This window comes from Amphiprion ocellaris, chromosome 8 (genome assembly GCF_022539595.1).
Source record: "Amphiprion ocellaris isolate individual 3 ecotype Okinawa chromosome 8, ASM2253959v1, whole genome shotgun sequence".
Taxonomy (NCBI): Eukaryota; Metazoa; Chordata; class Actinopteri; family Pomacentridae; genus Amphiprion; species Amphiprion ocellaris.
In genome coordinates, this window is record NC_072773.1 from 12,001,366 (window position 1) to 12,020,763 (window position 19,398).

Genomic DNA, 19,398 nt, shown 5'->3' on the forward strand with positions numbered 1-19,398 from the left:
AACATGTGATCCTCTCATGACATTTTGGTTTAAATAAGTTTTATTTACACTACCAGTCAAAAGTTTGGACACACCTTCTTATTTAATGGTTTTTCTTTATTTTCATGACTATTTACATTGTAGATTCTCACTGAAGGCATCAAAACTATGAATGACTGTGAATGCACTATGAATGAACCGACATTCTCTCGATGGTAGTCTTCTTATGAACCAGTTTGGTCGTAGCGCTTGACAGTTTTGACGACTGCACTTGGGAATATATTCAAAGTTTTTGCAATTTTCTGGACTAAAGGACCTTCAGTTCCTAAAGTAATGATGGACTGTCGTTTCTCTTTACTTAGCTGATTGGTTCTTGCCATTATATGAATTCTAACAGTTGTCAAACAGGGCTGTCAACTGTGGACCAACCTGACTTCTGCACAACACAACTGATGGTCCCAACACCATTAAGAAGGCAAGAAATTCCACAAATTAAACTTCTCAAGGCATACCTGTGAAATGAAAACCATTTCAGATGACTACCTCACAAAGCTCACTGAGAGAATGCCAAGAGTGTGCAAAGCAGTAATCAAAGCAAAGGGTGGCTATTTGGAAGAATCTACAATATAAAACATGTTTTGACTTATTTCACACTTTTTTGTTTAATACATAATTCCATATGTGTTCATTCATAGTTTTGATGCCTTCAGTGAGAATCTACAATGTAAATAGTCATGAAAATAAAGAAAAATCATCAAATGAGAAGGTGTGTCTAAACTTTTGACTGGTAGTGTATATAGTTCCAATTTAAAACAGTAATTAACAAGTCATCTTAGGACACTTCACACAGTGAGGTGAAGACCTTACATGATTATAATATAGAGAAAAACCAAACAGTCAAACGATTCCCTCTGAGCTTTCGTGACAGTGGGAATAAAATAGTTAGTTGCATGCAGTAGTAGTATATAGATGTATATAGAAAGTCCCCTAGCAGTCTTTTTATATGGCAGCATAACTAAAGGATGCTGTGGGGGTGTCTAACTCTTGAAACCAAAACTGGGAGCTGATTTCACAGCAGAGGAGCCTCTGAACCACAAATTATTCTGCAGTCTAAGAGCAAAGTGCTCTGTTGGGACAACATGGTACAATAAGGTCCTAAAGATATGATTGAAGTAGGTCATTATGTTTTCTTGGTATGTTCACAGAAGGGTTTTAAATTCTATTCAGGATTTTTACAAGGAGCCAAAAAAGAGATATTATACTAATATAGGAGCAATGTGATCTCGCATATTAGTTTCTGTCAGCAGTTTGGCTGCAAGATTTTGCATTAACTATATGTTTTTCAGACAGTTATTTGGACATCTTGATTGAAAGGTATGACAATAGTACAGCCTGAAGCAACAAATGCACTAAACACTAACATTTATAATGTAGAAATAGTCAGTCCATGCCAGTCTGAAATACTTCTTCTGTTAATGTTATCAGAGACAGTCCAGCCAATGAATATTCAACACCTCTGGGTCTTATTTTTAGCCATGTTAGCAGCATGGCTTCATGGATGGCTGTGTTGGTTTGTTCACCTCCACTGGATACACATTTACTTTGTAACTTTAACTTTTCATCTGGTGCCATCAGGTGAAAACATTTAACTCTATCTGCTGGTGCCAGCACTTTAATTGCCCTCAGAGCATTCACAGAGATTTGCAGTCTTATTGCAATTTTGGCCATAGTTCTTATCTGAATAATCATCATTGTTCTCATCAAATTGAATGATCCGATATGCTAATACTATAGCATTGCTAAAAGTAAATCAGATGGTGTTCCTGGCCTTGCTGGATTTTGTTCTAGTTAACACTAACCAGATCGGCAGTTAATTTGGTGAGTACAATCTTAATAGCAAACGGAGGCCACAACTAGAAAAATAAGACCCAAGTACTAATTAATTAAAACTATCCATAAAGGTTATACTTATTGCACTTAAAGCAGTAGATGAAGCAGTAATATTAAATTGGGATATGCAAAAGAGCACCCAGGGGTGTTCTACAGATAGCACAGTACATTTTGTGACTCAGCAGTTGGCAACGTGCTAAAATACTGGTGTCTGAATGAAATCAGCCTCACATTTATCATCAGTGGGGCAGCTCTTGATTTTTGATTGCGATGATGTCAAAGGTTGATGTTTTCCCATTGGGTAGCTCTGGTTGTGAGTTTGTTCATGCTGCCCAATGTGATGAATACATTGTCAGATATACCAATGTGCTTGACTTCTTAAACTTACACCTTTTATATCTTTTAATTGTCATTATAAAAATGAAATGTAACATAATGTAAGGTTTCTCTGGGGCCCTCTTACCATAGGTGTTTCTGCAGTATAATGGGTTAATCTTAACCAGTGGGTAAAAAGGGCTAATGTGGGAATAATCAGCTTTTTCTCTCACTCTGTCTCTATTTATCCCCCCTGCGCTATGCTGATATATTATGCTATTTGAGTTTCCCTCTTTTCCTCCTTTAGTTGAGATAAGAGTTCATTTCCACTGCCTCTTCTGCTTCTCTCATTATTGTAAAAGTCCTTCTTTTCATGCCAAGGAGGCTGGCAAAGAGGCAAAATGCTTGTCCTGCTAATACTTTATTAGAGGCTACTGGTGCGCATGTACTTCTTCAAACTCAGTCGGACTCAGTCATTCTCTCATTCAATCAAACACACTTCCCTCAGCTTGCCTCAACTATCTGGAACAGTTTGGGTGAGGAGATCGAGCAATGTCCAAAGATGCAACAGTTTAAAACAAAGTATAAAGATAATATTTTCATAGGATACAGGGGTGAAGTGGGGGAGTGACAGCCACTGGGTGTGCACAGGCTACTGTTATTATTTATTTCTTTAATGATTTGTTTTCTATATTTATTTATGTGTATTATTCGTTGGGTATTTTCCTTCTGTCATGTTTTGCTATTGTTAGGTCCTTTTGCCGTTATCCTTTTGTATAAATGTAGATGGACATATTGGTGTATATTTATGATAGATCATGTTCATTATTATTATTGTTTATAAATGGTAATATTTTGAAGAAGCAGGAAGAATGGATTTACAATCATTTGTGTAAGGAGAAGGGGTGAGATTAGATAAGTTTTGACTTCTTCCCACTCCTTTTGAGCAAGTTATTGTTTTTTGTTTTCTTTTTTGTTGAAATGTTCAAAATAAACTTTCAAAAATCAAAAAATCAAACCACTTGTGCTAAAACTGGACACACACAAGCCTGGTTGAAAACACACAGCAAAAATGACTCTTAATAGGCAATTATACCATGCATTTATCTCAAAACTGTATTTAAGTAGTTATATGCAAGGTGTCTATATTTTCCAGTTATTTAGATCACTTGATATGTGTGTGGACATTGACAGCTATGACATTTTCTATTGATGAAATTTTGCTGTGCTCTTTTCTTTGTTTCTATCACTATTTTTTCATTACTTCCATGCATACTGACACAATCTACAAAACCTTTAGGTTTGAAGTTGAACCAGTGCAAGGCTAGTCAGTTGTATAACAGAGCATTGTAACACAAATACATTAAATTGATAGGATATAGAAATACTCCCCAGAAATACAACAACCACCCCTACAGCACACTCACAATCATGATATACACTACCAGTCAAAAGTTTGGACACACATCCTCATTTAATGGTTTTTCTTTATTTTCATAACTATTTACAATAGGGCTGTCAACTGTGGACCAACCTGACTTCTGCACAGCACAACTGATGGTCCCAACGCCAGTAAGAGGGCAAGAAATTCCACAAATTAATCTCAACAAGGCAGACCTGTGAAGTCAAAACCATTTCAAGCGACTACCTCCTGAAGCTCACTGAGAGAATACCAAGAGTGTGCAAAACTGTAACCAAAGCAAAAGGTGGCTATTTGGAAGAATCTAATATATGTTTTGACTTTTTTCACACTTTTTAGTTTACTACATAATTCCATATGTGTTCATATGTTTTGATGCCTTCAGTGAGAATCTACAATGTAAATAGTCAAGAAAAACCATTAAATCACAAGGTGTGTTCAAACGTTTGTGTTACGGCAGGTACAAAAAGGCTCAGGAGCAGGAAATGAGACTGCAGTCAAAAGATGTTTTAACAATGCTTTATTTACAATGAGAAAGATATACAGGAACCGGAAATAGAACTCCAACTCAGAAACTAAATTAAACTAAGAACACCAGAAACCATCTAGTGGTACGGAGGATAACTACACAAGGATGAAAACTTAAAGTACGGTTAACCCACGTATGGTATTACCAAGGTAGGAAAACAACAAAAAAAAAAAAATACAAGAACTAACCCAGCTTAAACTCAAACTAATCCTGAACAGAAATCCCCAGGCTAAAACCTATTTTATGCAAAGCATAAAAAAACCATTAATATTTAGTACAGAATGCAGATTGTAATAATTCAACGTATAAAATATTAAACTAATAGTCTGGTGATACCAGGGCTTGGAAATTTAGCTGACGAGTAGAAATACAGTCCTTGGCCTGGCTTTTCCCAGCTCATTCCCTTTTCAGGAACTCAACACGTGGAAGATAAGTAGTCATCCAAGAGTTCGTTGAAGGTAGGTATTTCTCCCAGAGTGTTCTGTCCAAGAAGAAGCCTGTGGTTCCCAGGATGAAGCTGGCAAGAGGTGGAATCCTCCGTTAGAGCAGAATCCAAGGCAGAGCGGAGGACCAGCAGACTTGAAGATCCCAGAACACAGCAGGCAGGAGTTCGCTTCACTAAACACAGAAAACAGGATCAATAAAAGTCCAAAAAGCTGGTGGCAAAGACAGTTCTACTCCCCGTACTGACTGGAGATTAGACAACGGTCCAGCTTCGAATGACGGGTGCAGTCTGCTTTTATGGAGACGCCCAGAGACCAATCACTCAGCTCCCACCTGCAGCTCATCTGCTGATTATCATGCAACACACCTGCTGCCAGCTTCACCACGAACACACCTAGGAGAGAGAGAGAGCAGGGCCGAGGGAGGAGAGAGCACTACCACAGCCCACAGCCTTAAGCTGTGTCTGTGACATTTTGACTGGTAGTGTACATAAAATGCACACAAAATACACACAACACAAACAAAAGTAGCATTTGTGGATGTATACCCTCTACCTCTACTTACACTACTATCTTTTAATCATACGTGAGAGCTGAGGATATTTGTGAACATCAACCTGCTGGTCGTGGATGTGTGAAGTTGAAGTCACAGCAGGGTGATGAGTATTAGGTAATGCCATGAAATAAAAATAAAACTGCTTATTACATTTTAATATAATAGCTGTTATGATCAACTAATCACTGTGGCTTTTTCAGGTGAATCTTTCTCGAGCAGTTCGCTGAGGTTTCGGAGCCCCTCGTCGTTGCTCAGGTCTGGCAGCTGCATTCAGGGACGCGTGACCTTCGCGCTTTGTTGAAATGCAAAGAAATGAGTCTCTTTACAAGCTGTGATTACAAGCCACACTCTGCAGAAATCTACTCAGTATGCACCGGTGAAACATGCCAACAAGTAAAGATTATTCCAGCTGCGGTAAATGCAGAGTCAATGGTGTATATCTTGAAAGAAACCACAATGAAGCAGAATGAAGTAGTAGTATTGACAAAATATCATTTTCAAGGACATTTGGTTTCAGGAATCCTTGTATTGTTGGCAAAGGGAAAAAATACTTTCAAACATTAGAAAAAAAAACTCCAAACCATTGGTTCCTGGCTGATCAACAACTCAAAATGTCCTATTCTTACATGTGGTAAACATATGGAAGATATTTGGGTCCATGGTGGTTTGAGATCTGTTGTCAGACACTGTAATATTGCATATACAGTACATAGAGTTGGTTTCTGTTGAAGTGGAACTTGGAAAGTAAGTGAAAAGCAAAGTAATGCAGTAAGAGTATAAGTAATGAGAAACTGATGCCACTTTTCAAGTAACTTGCCCTGCGCTGACGACATACTATTCACTCAGACTTGAACACAACACTATTTTACTCACACTTGCATGCACCTTGAATCACACACACAGAGACATCACATAACCTCATGTAGACAACAACATGGGGCAATATGAAGCTTGTCTGAGTCTGGAGGAAGAGGAAGACCCGCCATGCCTGCCGGGAGCTTTAACCAGCATCTGACAGGAAGAGGTGAAGCAGCTTGTCTAATTGACTACAGACAAGATGTCTGCACTCAGGGCTGCTGCGGCCTTCAAGACACAGCATTGATCTGATGGAGAACATCATCTGTCTCTTACCCTCTTTCTTCATCCATCTGTCCTATGTTCCTCTTGCTTCATTTCCTTTTGCTCTCTTTCATCCAGTGCCCCTCCTCCTCTCCTCCTTTCGCTCTGCTAATCACTCCTTCCTTCCATCTCTCTTGCTGCCATTTCTTTGTTCCTCATCAACATATTTCACTACAAGGGATCTGAGCCAAGCCTTTAAGATAGATGGATGATGATGAATGGTGAGGCAAACCAGATCTCACTCCTTCGCTGTCTTTTTTTCCCTTCCTTTCTTCCTTTCTTTCACATGGTCTTGACTTTGTTTTCTTTGATGCACTGTTGAAGCTAATGAGAATGCGCCTTCGGGACGGAGATGATATGCTTTCAAATGATTAGGGCCAAAAGCTACTTCCTTGGCTATCGGACATCAATAGAACAAAGCCAGTTGGACACAAACAGGGTTGAGACAAAAAAAAAAGCTGTTCTACTCAGAAGTCAGTTAAAAACCCTCTTGTAGAAAACCAATGAGGACTGTCGCCAACTTGTTAGAGTTTCCACCCCTCCAGTCTTCTTTACTTCCCTATAATAATGATGATGTGATTCTACTTGTATGTCTATTGCATTCAAAGGCTGTGGAGGATAAAGATCTGTGAGCAGAGTGACATGTAGCTTTTGTCTTTGAAGACACGCAGATGAGGTCTTTTGGGAAATCCCCCCAGGACCTGAGATGGACTCCCCACGGTGTCAATTATACCAGCCTTCACTTGATACTACAGAGTTCTCTCAGTACACTCTCTATCTCTCTGTGCATGGCGTCGCTTGTTCTCTAGTAGCACTGCAGGACAGTTCTGTCCTTCACCTTTTGATCCAGGCCAGATCAAACACCACCTGCTCTTTGATGATAGCAGCGATGGGGGTAGTGCTAGGGATCCTACGGCATTGGCTCAGTTTATTGCTGGAAAACCCTAACCACCTGTAGCAACAGGCCTGCAGTTACGGTGATGACAGCTTGTAACAGGAGGCACCATTAATAATGGCTGTCTGGCTGTGGTGATGTTAACTCTGGGTGGAAATTTTGACTGTAGCCTCCTAAAACCCAAGCTTTGGTTGGGCTTGCAATCTAGATCTATTCTAGTTATTTGGGATAAGGAGTAACCAATAAATATAATACTTGGATAATATCTAATATCTGATTATTATATTTATTCTATTTAAAATATTATTCTTATTACTCCGCCAAGGAATGTGGCGGAGTTATGTGACGATCGGCATACGTTTGTCCCTCTGTGAATCTGTTTGTTTGACACAAGGACCACCTCATTAGATTTTGGCAATGATGCAGCTTATAGTCTGGATCCACAGGTTTGTTAAAGATTTCTGTATCATTGTGAGATAGCGGCACAATGTCACTGTAACTATGACAACAAGTGAACACTGCGTTTCTTCTTCTTAGGTGTCTTGTGTAATCCCATTGACGAACATGCTTTTCCACTTTACTCTGACAATACGTTGCATGTAGTACAGTGTTGGCATTCGATGTATTTGTCCAATCTTTGATGTTGTCAATATATGTCATTCTCTGGCGTCGTTTGGCTTCCTTCCCTTCTATTTCTATCTTCTTCTTCTATATTATTCATCCTCATCACACGTCCTAGGAATTAGTTATTTCTCGATTTGATGGTTGCCAGCATTGTTCTTTTCATATTTGCTCTCGTAAGCACCTCCTCATTGGTTACTCTTTCTACCCACGATATCTTTAGCATTCTTCATAGGAACCACACTTTGGTTGATTGGAGTCTCTTCTGCAAATTGTTAGATTTTACCCTTTTTCAGATCCATATAGCAAGATTGACCAGATGTAGCATCTGAGGGTTCTTAGTTTTGTCAGCATACTGATGTGTGTATTCATGAAGATGGTCGTTTTCTTGTTAAAAGCATCTTTGGCTATGGCAATACATCTGTTGATCTCCTTGTCTGATGTGCCATCTGATGTTAGCTTGCTGTCAAGGTAGTTGAAATTCACTTCGTGGTGCTCGGACGCTAATTAGCTAGATATGCTAATGTTGGGGGATTTTGCGGCGTTGTGCACGGAGAGTTAAAACTTAAAAACAAGTTTTGACAGTTTCCTAAAACCTCATTGAGCAGTAGTGTAGGTAACCCCAAGCACATTTCTTTGTTTGCTAAAGATAACTACAGAATTTTATTTTGGCACTTATTGCCTTTATTTACAATCATGTAAATCTAACTTCCGGTTTGATGCTTTTATTTTGAAGATATTCCTTCCTTCAGTGGTAACTGAGCACGAGCTAGCTTAACGGCAATGAAAAGACAATGAAGAAAAAGTTGATACAGCGAGGAAAATGTGTTTTGTACTTAGCAGCCCATTTGATAGAGGCGCAAGGTATGTTTTTTGGTATACAGAAGAGCAATTTTAAAGGGACCAAAATAGCAAACAGAGGGCCCTGTCAATCTTTCTCCTAAACCCAAGAGCCCCATCACTCAAACTCTTGGACATAGGTACCCTAATAAGGGTCCCTTCTAAAAGGAGAACGCATTCCATTGTAATAGACCATACCTCCCAGATTCCATATGATAAGTAACACATCAGATACTACACTACCCATTTGCGCATGTCTACTTGGACAAACAGCCCGAAATGCGTTGCCAGAGACACTTCAGGGATTTTGAGTCGTTCTGCACTGCAGACGGGTTAATTGCATTAAAATTCTCCAGTGCGGTTTGATAACTTGCTGAAAAGCTGAACTCAAAGTTTTGGGTTTAATGTTTTTCATAATAAAGTGTTAACAAGTTAGCTATCTAGTGTACCGGCTGTCTGTGCACGTGAAACTCTTTGTGATGGAACAAATATCTGCAATCATCAGAAAATCATGTGATCTTTTTATTTTTGTTTAAAAAAAATTCCTTTCCTTTTTTTCCTTTCCTGGAAAGGAAAACTCCATCCCGTCTTCACCTGAAGCCCAGAATTCTCATCAATGCTGCTTGCTTGTTTTTTATTTTGGTAAAATGAAAAATCAAAGTGTTAATGACTAATGACACTATAGCTGCATCACACTGCACAGAAAACACCGAGATCTCGTTTCTTCTAGTCCTTAAAATGGCTTCACGGCATTTTTGAGGGTGAAAATACAAAAACAATCTAAAAATATTGAATTTGCTAAATTCAGACAAAATGTTTTACAGAACTTTTTTGGCATCACAACATTTTGAACAAAATGTGAAACAAAATAATGGTCAAACTCACAGCAGTTTTTTGTGAATCAGCGTACAGACGTAGAGGCATTTCAATATTTATGTCACCTTTTAATGAGAGAACAAAAATACTAAATGAACTAAAGTGCAATTTAGGATGAACAACATGAGTTTTCTTTTTCTTTCTAATTTCATTTATTTTTTAAAAAAAATATGCATTCACGCTAAAGTAACTAAAACTGCAGCAGCAACAATCTTAATAGAACAGTAATTGCTGCTCCGCATAACTATCATTATCTATCTATATATTAAAAGGGAGAACACAGATCCTGTTCTCTGGCTGTTGGAGATGATCAGTCATTCTCACGTTTTCCTCCTGCACAGCCGAATGTAAATATATTTACAAGTCTCCTCCTCCACTTGGACGACTTCTTTTTTTTCTCCCCGTCTGTTTTTTTCACCTCTGGAGACTCTTCCTTTTTTTCTTTTTCTTCTTGTTCCTCAACGTGAGCTTCGTCTACTGTGGTCTGTTCAGCCGAGGTCTCAGAACGTCCTATCACTGTGTTTGTTACCTGGCTGGTCTGGAGGGCGTCCACTTCGTCGTCCTCTGTCTCTTCTTTAGAGTCATCAGATTCATTTGGGGACTCCAGAATGTTTGGATGTTCTGGAACGGCTGCTTTGGGTTTGAGGCTTTCTCCGGGTTCTCCGGCTGCATTCAGGATGTCACAGCTTCTGTTTTCTGTGTCCTGCAGCTTCTCGCTGGGCTCCGTGTATGTTGCAGCCTCTAGAGTCTCTAGAACATCTGGGCCTTCTGCAGCCTGGTCCTGCTGCTGCCTGGACAGCAGTGAGCTGGAGGTGATGTTCTCCAGCTCCTCTGAGGATTTCTCTGTCTGCTGGACTTCAGTGTGCCGCATTAAAGCCTCCATGGAAACCTGCCGCAGCTGTTTGTCAGCCTCCAGCGGTTGGGCAGTCAAGTTATGCACCTCAGATTTCCATTTTTTGATCTCACAGGTCATCGATTGCTGCTTGGTTCGGTATTGGTTTATCTGGAGCATCATGTCACACACTTACACGCACACACACACACACACACACACACACACACACACACACACACACACACACACACACACACACACACACACACACACACACTCTATATATATGTATATATATATATATATATATATTGTGGGAATATATACTCATTAATGTTTGATAATGTTGGATGCTTACTGCTAAATTACTTAGAATAGTTAATCAGAAAGATGTATTTGCTAAACAGATATACAATGCTTATTATACTGAGTGACACTGATTCATTTCTAAACACAGCAGCACATCAGAGAAAGGAGGAACCGGAACTCACCCAGCGGCCTGCGTCTCAATGCTTACATAGTCACACAACTCTGTTAGATTATAAAATACTGGGTCAGGGAGAAATAGCCAGTCTGATTCTGCTCGAACTGACTGAACACTTGTTGTCTGTTATGGAAAGGCATTCGGACCCAGAGCTCTGTATTGCACATTCAATCTTGGTGTAATAAAGACTCTTTTTAACCTGAATTGAATTCTCCTGACTACTCCATCAAAAGAACCGGAGGAAACAGCCTAACACGTTGTTTTATTCTTTTATGATTAATTTCAGGATAGGCTGATTTCCAACAATATATATATATATATATATATATATATATATATATATATATATATATATATATATATATATATATATATACATATATATATATGGAACAAATGATTCAACTGTAGATTAAAACTTTTTCACGTTTAGATTCAGCCGAATCTTGTCTCAATGTGGGGGGATATAGTTATCAGCAAAGTTATAATCTTAAATTTAAAGAATGTTTCAAATAATGTTCCTCTGAGGCTACAAGTCAACTAAGATAGAACATTTTAATATAACAGAGGACGTTTGGACAATGCTGTCAGATCCTGTCGCATAAAGAATGTTCTCAAAGCAACATTCAAAAAATATTTTCAAGATGTTATCGAAACATTTGTGTAACGTAATGTTTTGACAAATGTGGAACATTTTTCCTGTAATGTTTTGAGGATGTTGAGAAAAATATTCCTACAATGTTACATGATAACATTCAAGAAAAGAAGGTTCTTAATGCAACATTTAGACAACGTTTTAAGAACATTTTTTAGAACTTTGTTAAGGAATTAAGAATAATATTCTGCAAACTGTCCCACTGAAAACATCAGTAGAACTTTGCAGTTCCCACAACATTGGACATTACCTACAAGTTCTAATAATGTTTGAAAAAAACATTATAATCAAATGTTTAAAGAATATTTTAAGGATATTTACCAATACAAATAATGTTCCAATGAGATTAAAAGTGAACTAAGTCAGAATTAGAATGTTTTCAAGATTTAGAGGATCTTTAGAGGATGTTGTCAGATTATGTTCCAATGATAACAAAAGAAAAAGGTTCTCAAACAACATTCAAAAAATGTTTAATATATTAACAAGATCTAAGAAGGCAGAATGTTTTTTTTTTTACGTTTTTTTTCCAATTTCATATACTAACAAAGGTAGAACATTTTGCCTACAATGTTCTGAGGATATTTTATGGATGTTGCTGTTAAGAATGTTTTTCTATAAGATGTTCCCACAATGTTTCATGATAACAAAGGAAGGATGTTCTCAATCCAAGTTTGCAGTGTTTTAGAGAAAAGTCTTTAGAGAACTTTATAATGCCTTTACAAGGAACATTCTAGGAAGTAAAAGTAAACTTCTAACTGAAAATATTACCAGAACTTTGCAGAAAAAATTAAAACTTTTATTCTCAACGCAACATTCAAAAAGAGACAAAACGTTCTTTATGAGACGTTCCTGTACTGCATTATATTAATTAAGGTGGAACATTCTGGCTGCAAAGTTGTGAGGACATTTTGAAGATGTTTTTACATTTTAGAATCTATAAAATGTTTTCACAATGTTCCACAATGGCACATGGCAAAAATGAAGAACGTCCTCAGAACATCATTAGTTATCCCAACATGAAAAAGAACAGTCTGGAAACTAAAAGAAAACTTTTCGCTAAAAACATCAGTGGAACTTTACAGAACTTTCTCAGAATGCTACACAAAAATTGTCTATGGAACATCTGACAAACCTCCTGCTTCTTGTGTTTGCTAATTAGAAGATAGAGCAGTCTCATCTTTTAATAAAAACAATAGACCATGATGGTATAATCTGTCAGAAACAGAACGTTACTGAATAAAAGCAGAGACTTCAGTTGCACTGTGTGTACAAACAACTAAGGAGCAAAGTAATTAGAATTATTTGCAGATGAGAACATATAGAGAACCTTATGAAAACAGATGATGCTAAATCCAGAAATGTAAATTAATTACAGCAGGATAAGTGAGTTTAGAAGACGGATGGTTGGATGTAAATGAATCCAAACATGAATAACTGAGAGGTCAGTTCAGCTAAAATATCATTACAGTGCTGGACAGTATTAATATTAAGCACGTCGATGTGCAGTGTTTTTCTAACTGTCTGCAGACAGAGAATGGACGGATAAATAAAGAACATCAGCTTAGAACTACACTGTAGAAGGAAAATAAATCTGTGAAACTCCGGCAGCAATGACGCCAAAAAAAAAACCCGACTAAATATACTGGAATATTGTAAGGTATTAAAAAAAATGGGGAAAACGGTGAAAAAAATGGCAAATATTTATGAAAAAATTTCAATTTTTTTTCTTTCTCAGCTGAGAGGATATGTTTTATCTGACCACTGATTTAAGCAGCGTGGTTATGGTGTGTGTGTATATATATATATATATATATATATATATATATATATATATATATATATATATATATATATATATATATATATAAATAAACTTAGCAAATGAAGTACTTAAACAGGAACATATGTGCTTAAGTCACAAATATTCCCGTTTGACATTTTCCACAGAAAACTCACTAAATGAGCCAAAAATGCTCTAACATCTCAGCTCCAACATTATGACCTCATGTGGAGAGAAAACTAAGGGGGACTGTACTTTCAAAAGTTGCCAACATATGTGAAGTGCAGAAAACTAAAAACGGAACCCTTCTTATTGTGTTGACGCAGACACACGTCATTTTTTCCTTCTCACCAATCATCATTAAACCACTCAATCACTCAATTAAGTTGTGGAAAATGCAACATCTGTACATGATATGATGAGGAAGTAGTGTAAAGCCTGAGTCATGTGGTGTTGACACTAAACTAAACAAATTAAAGGGTGATGTTGGACATTGCCAACATCAGTGCGCTCATTGCATCAGGGACCTTAGGACTTGATTGCTGGACATTTGTCGTCAGCTGGTGGCCAGTCTGGGGGCCACTACTGATTCTGGCTCTGTTGTCTCTTTGCTGGGGCAAATTTCCACTGGAACTTAAATTTTTCGGTGGCCGTCTCCTGTGTTCATTGTTGAACTTGCCCCTGTGGTTCCGCCGTGGTGTGAGCCTTTGCTGGTAGTTGTAATAGTTGGCCCTTTTTACTTGGCCTTTGCAGTGACAGCAGAAGTTGCCACTGTGCTGTCTCTGGGTTAGGGTTAGGGTTAGGTAACCCGGACCCTAATAATTCCTAGGGTTTCAATAGGTTCCTCGCACCACTTCGTGGTGCTCGGACCCTAATAATAATAACAATTATTATTATTATTCATACTTTAGTAAATACGCTACGGTTCAAAACTTTGGGGTCACCCAGGCAATTTCATGATTTCCATGAAAACTCACACCTTTACTAATGTGCTAACATAATTGCACAAGGGTTTCCTAATCATCAATTAGCCTTTCAACACCATTATCTAACACAATGTACCATAAGAACACAGGAGTGATGGTTGCTGGAAATGTTCCTCTGTACCCCTATTTAGATATTCCATTAAAAATCAGCCGTTTCCAGCTAGAATAGTCATTTACCACATTAACAATATCTAGAATGTATTTCTTATTAATTTAATGTTATCTTCATTGAAAAAACAGCTTTTCTTTCAAAAATAAGGACATTTCTAGGTGACCCCAAACTTTTGAACGGTAGTGTACACAGGACTGAACATGATTACCCAGGATCATGTTACTAGATCAAGTAACTAAACTTACAGTGTGTTGCCAGCCTGTTCTGTCATGCATAACAGTGGAAGGACAGGAGAAAGCTGGCTTCTATGAGCAGTCAATGCCCAGCTTATATGCACATCTACATTCAGTGAGTCAAACAACTAAATTTACACTAAAAGTTTGACTATAAACTATATTTGAGACTAGAAACTATATTTGTTTCTCCAGCACTCTACAGAAGATAGTCGTGGCTATGTAAGACTACAGTTTAACTAACTTTTTCCCAGTTTTGTCCCATTGTAAATTGAACACCCGGCTAATGTTGACCCTAGTTTTTTGCTGATGTCGGTCACATTTTGCTGGACAAGTTTCACTACATAAAACTTTTTTGTTGTTGTTATTTTGTGCTGATATGGAGTTTGTGTTGGGGTCTGTGTTGTGCTAGTAGCTATTTGGTACTTAATGTTAGAGGAATCCATTTTTGAGCGAATGTTATGGAGTGAGTCATGTAGTGGGGAAAAGAAGCACTTAGGTGAGGTACTCTGGAGTGAGCACATTCTTTGAATAGGAATTAGTTACCAAGCTGTTATATGCGTGTTGCAATCCATGGCATCCATTAATCCAATACTTTGATACCAAAAAGGAATTAATACAAGCCAATTCTTGCACATTCTCACAAATAGTATTTCAAATTGTAAAAGATGTCACATTCAGTCACATTTATTAATATGGCAAAGTAATTAGTAAGTCTCAATGGATAAAGAAAAAGAAAACTAAAAAACTGCTCCACTAAAAACGAAGGAAACTTCACTGTAGAAAATAAGTAAAACCAAGGTGTACCTCTGTAAGAATGTCTATTTGTGCATCTAATACATAAAAACATTTTTGAACCTATGACCTATGAGAATAATCTAATAATATCATCTTCAGTGGCTAAACTCTTGTGACAGGATTGTGTATTATTCATTCAAGAACAATAATAAATCTTACAGCACAATGACTCACATTCCACATACCTATATCACTGTTAATATTGTAGAAAACCATTGATCATCCAAATTACAACACATTAAACCAATGGACAAATTGAGGAAAAGATTAGAATGAGCAGTATGACTTTTTAACACAACACATTGGGAGATTTATGACTATCATCATCATCTATTCAGACCTTTTCATCACCTCGGGTGCCTTCCTGCTCAAGCCCTGACTAATAATACATCTCTGGATGGTGATATAAAAAGATTATGGCTGATATGGACATTTATGGTGCCCACAGTCATACACAGAAGACACACAGATACCTGAAGGTCAATTGGAAGGGGGGGTGGACAGTCAATTTCAAAGGACCTTTTGTCAAGTCCTTATTGAAATTCATCAATAAAAATGGACCGCCCTAAGCCTTTTCAGAAATAAAATTGTCATGCTAATTCATTTTGATTGCCACACTGGAATGGCTAAACAAAATGAATGGCGGGGGCCAGATGTGCCCACCGAAGCGTAACTCTGGATATTTCATAGCGAATTACCCTTGATCGACTTGCCCCATGTATCTTGGTGCAAATTCCGATCAAATGCCCACGTGTGGAATTCCAATCACCGCTTTGCGAACTCATTGATTTGCATGCCAAAGAAGGACACACTAAAAACCCCAATGAAAAGCGGCACTGCTGACTGGGACTGTTGTTTTTTGGTAGTATTAAAATTTTCATTCCAAGCGTGCACTTGCTGACAGTAAATGAAAAAATTAGTCAGCCATTTCTGAATCAAACATTGAACATCCCCCCCTTATCATCTGCTGAGACTTGCAAGTACTTGCAGAGTACCATGTGTTTCATGGAGGCTGACTTAGGGCTGCCATTTGTGCTCAAACATATGATTTCATATATCAACACCAGACTGCCTTAGTTGCTGTTCTGGGTGGGAGCAGGGACTTCAGAAGAAACACAGCCACTGATGCAAGTTCAAAACAGGAGACTGATTGGTGTATCAAATATATGACAGGTCTGATAGACCATAATATGGAGGAACAGTGACGATTAACAAGCCCTCTGTGTTATAAGAGAGACAGGGCTCTTGTGGATGAGGGGGAAGGATATTTTCCGATGAGCCATCTGGACATGGGCCTCCCAGGGCACACAGAACAAAATATGTTTAATCTGTCTGCTTTTCTCGCTCTCTCATATCTTCTCGGTTGGGGATGTGGAGAAAACCCTGTATTTGTACTTGTAAATGTATTTGCTGAGGTAGCAAAGTGATTTGTATTTGTATTCAACTTAAAGTATAAGTAGATGTAACAGTACTAGATAGTAACTACACTGCCAAAGCTAATGTAGGCTATTATCCTGGTCAAACAAACTCAGACAGCAGATCCAACAGGAAAACACAAGACAAGTAACACTACAATAAAGTACCTCCGTTACACTCCTTGCTCTCTCTCCCCTCCGCCTATGGCCTTCCAGTCAGCACAAGCCCAAATAATATATGACAACAAAATAATATATAACATACATATGTACCAAAAGTCTCTATTTGTGCTTTGCCAAATATTACATGTCACTAGAAAATGGGATTGATTTTCCAAGTCTTTGAACTCTACTGAAGGGATGAACACTATTCTTCAAAAAGAAATCCACTCATTTGGTGTTTTGATGATGGTGGATGACAGTACTGTCTAACATCCATCCATTATCTATACACTGCCTAATCTGCTGTAGGATTGTGGAGTCTAGAGGCCACCCTGGACAGGTTGCCAGTCTATTGCAGAGCTACTCACATTCACACCTACGGATAATTAAGAATCGCCAATTAACCTCAATATGTCTTTGGACTGTGGGAGGAAGACAGAGGACACAGAGAAAACCGACGCTGCACAGGCAGAACATGGAAACTCTATACAGAGAGATCCCAGGCTCAGGCTGAGATGTGAACCGGGGATCTTCTCGCTGTGAAGCGACAGTGCTAACAATGTTCCCTATAGGTGGGAGGATTGTTTTCCAGGATTAGACTGCTAGAATAACGGTGAATACTTAAAACAACTTTGTATTTATTTGCAGTGTCTCTTCACTCTAAGAGGACAAGTGGATGAAAGCTGTGCCAGCATAATGCCCTCCAAACATAACAAACCCACCAGACCCCCAGGAATCACAGGTTCAGGCCTGTATCATTCTCTTAGTGTGCACCATACAATCACTCAACCACTTATTGAAAAATGGTGAAGGATGACTGACCATATCAATTTTTTGCACATCTTTGTAGACCAGTGACTATAGATTTCACATCACTTACCTCTCTAATGAAGGCTTAAGGCACGAAGGAGCCACGTGAGAAAACGTACATGGCTTTATACTCCATGTGGCATCTGCGGTGGTGCTGCCTGTCTTGGCCAGGACACTCTTGTAAGGGAGATTCTTAATTTCAGTGATGCTTTTCCTGGTTAAATAAACCAAATGAACTAGTTTTGCCACTTAGAGGCAGTTCAAGTAAACTATATGTGCAGACTGCAGATACAGATCATAAGCATTTCTTGTGATGTATTGAATATAAGACCAATATTCATTCTCCTTTGAACTTTGTTTTTGGTCTCCACCAACTCCTGAGGAAAATATCTGGGTTGTTAACTTTTTCTTCATTTGCCTGCCTTCCATCTGCTGTCCTGCTGAATATTGTCACCATTATTTTTATTTTTTAACTTAATGAAGTTATTGTATAGTTTGTAGAAGGCATATCATGCTTAAATTTGTCTTTCGGGTGCCATATGTCACAAATAGCCTTGTTCATCCATATATTTACAATAAACTCATAATCCAGCCAATAAATAATGAAACCCATAAACAGGAAGCTTATTTTGTTGCTGTTAAGATCCAGAAAGACTGTGAGTCAAATCAAGGTACATAAATGAGACAACGGACACTTTAGCTGTAAAGCAAACATAGCCTTGGACACCTGTCCATCACTTTACAAGTCATTTCTCCAATACACGCTTTCTCTCCCCATCTCACCCTTTCTCAGTCACCCTCTAGTGTATCTGTCTCTCTCTGTGTCGTTCAGTTGCAGGAATTGGAGGCCCTCAGGGTATTGATTGGGCTCAGCTTAATACTGTCAGACTGATGGGGACGTGATTCATAGATGAGATGTTGGCCCTGGTACACGCCATCTCCAACCACACACTCACACTCACACTGAATACAGCGTGCACATACACTAACACTTGCAATATGTGGTCAGAAAGCACTTACAGTATACACAAAAAACACACATCATGTTCGTGTGCTGTTGCTGATGACAGAAAATGCATGGACGCACACACATGCACACACACATAAATGGGCACCCTACACATGCATGAGTGTGCACACTCCCACACAAACACACACACACCCTTGGGAGTACCTCCTGACACCCTCAATCTGTCATAGCTAAAACCCAGAGGACCTTGTCTTCGAGTCAGGAGGGCCGGGACAGTACACTGAGCTCAGCAAAGTTTGAGCTAATCAAGACTGGCAATGACAGACTGCCTGCAATGACAGACTTTTTTTTTTTCACTTTTACATATTTCACAGTTGAGGATATCTCGTTTCTTTGGTTGGAGGCATGGAAAAGAGAGTTTGTCCTGGTGGGTAACTGTGGATCGTGCTTTATCACTGTCATGGTACTGAGGCACTGAAGTCTGAATGAACAGACAGCTTCAGGAGAATTCAGCGATACTTACTGACAGCAATTTCACAAATAAAGACTCATTTCACTGCATTCTTTCTGGTTTTAATGAAAATGCAGGAAAATATTTTATCACAGCAGGCCATTGCTGTGACTTATAGTGAGTTACCATTTATTAGTAAATAAAGGGTCATTTATGGACTAAAG

The 19,398-nt window shown here is 38.4% G+C and overlaps 1 long non-coding RNA gene across 1 annotated transcript; it reads right to left on the reverse strand.

The window, feature by feature from the left end:
• Positions 1–4,109: 4,109 nt before the first annotated feature.
• On the reverse strand, positions 4,110–5,166 carry LOC129349557 (uncharacterized). Its single transcript, XR_008602610.1, has 2 exons — positions 4,825–5,166; positions 4,110–4,751 (listed from the first exon to the last, which is right to left on the reverse strand). It is a non-coding gene; the product is annotated as an uncharacterized LOC129349557 (long non-coding RNA).
• Positions 5,167–19,398: the final 14,232 nt, after the last annotated feature.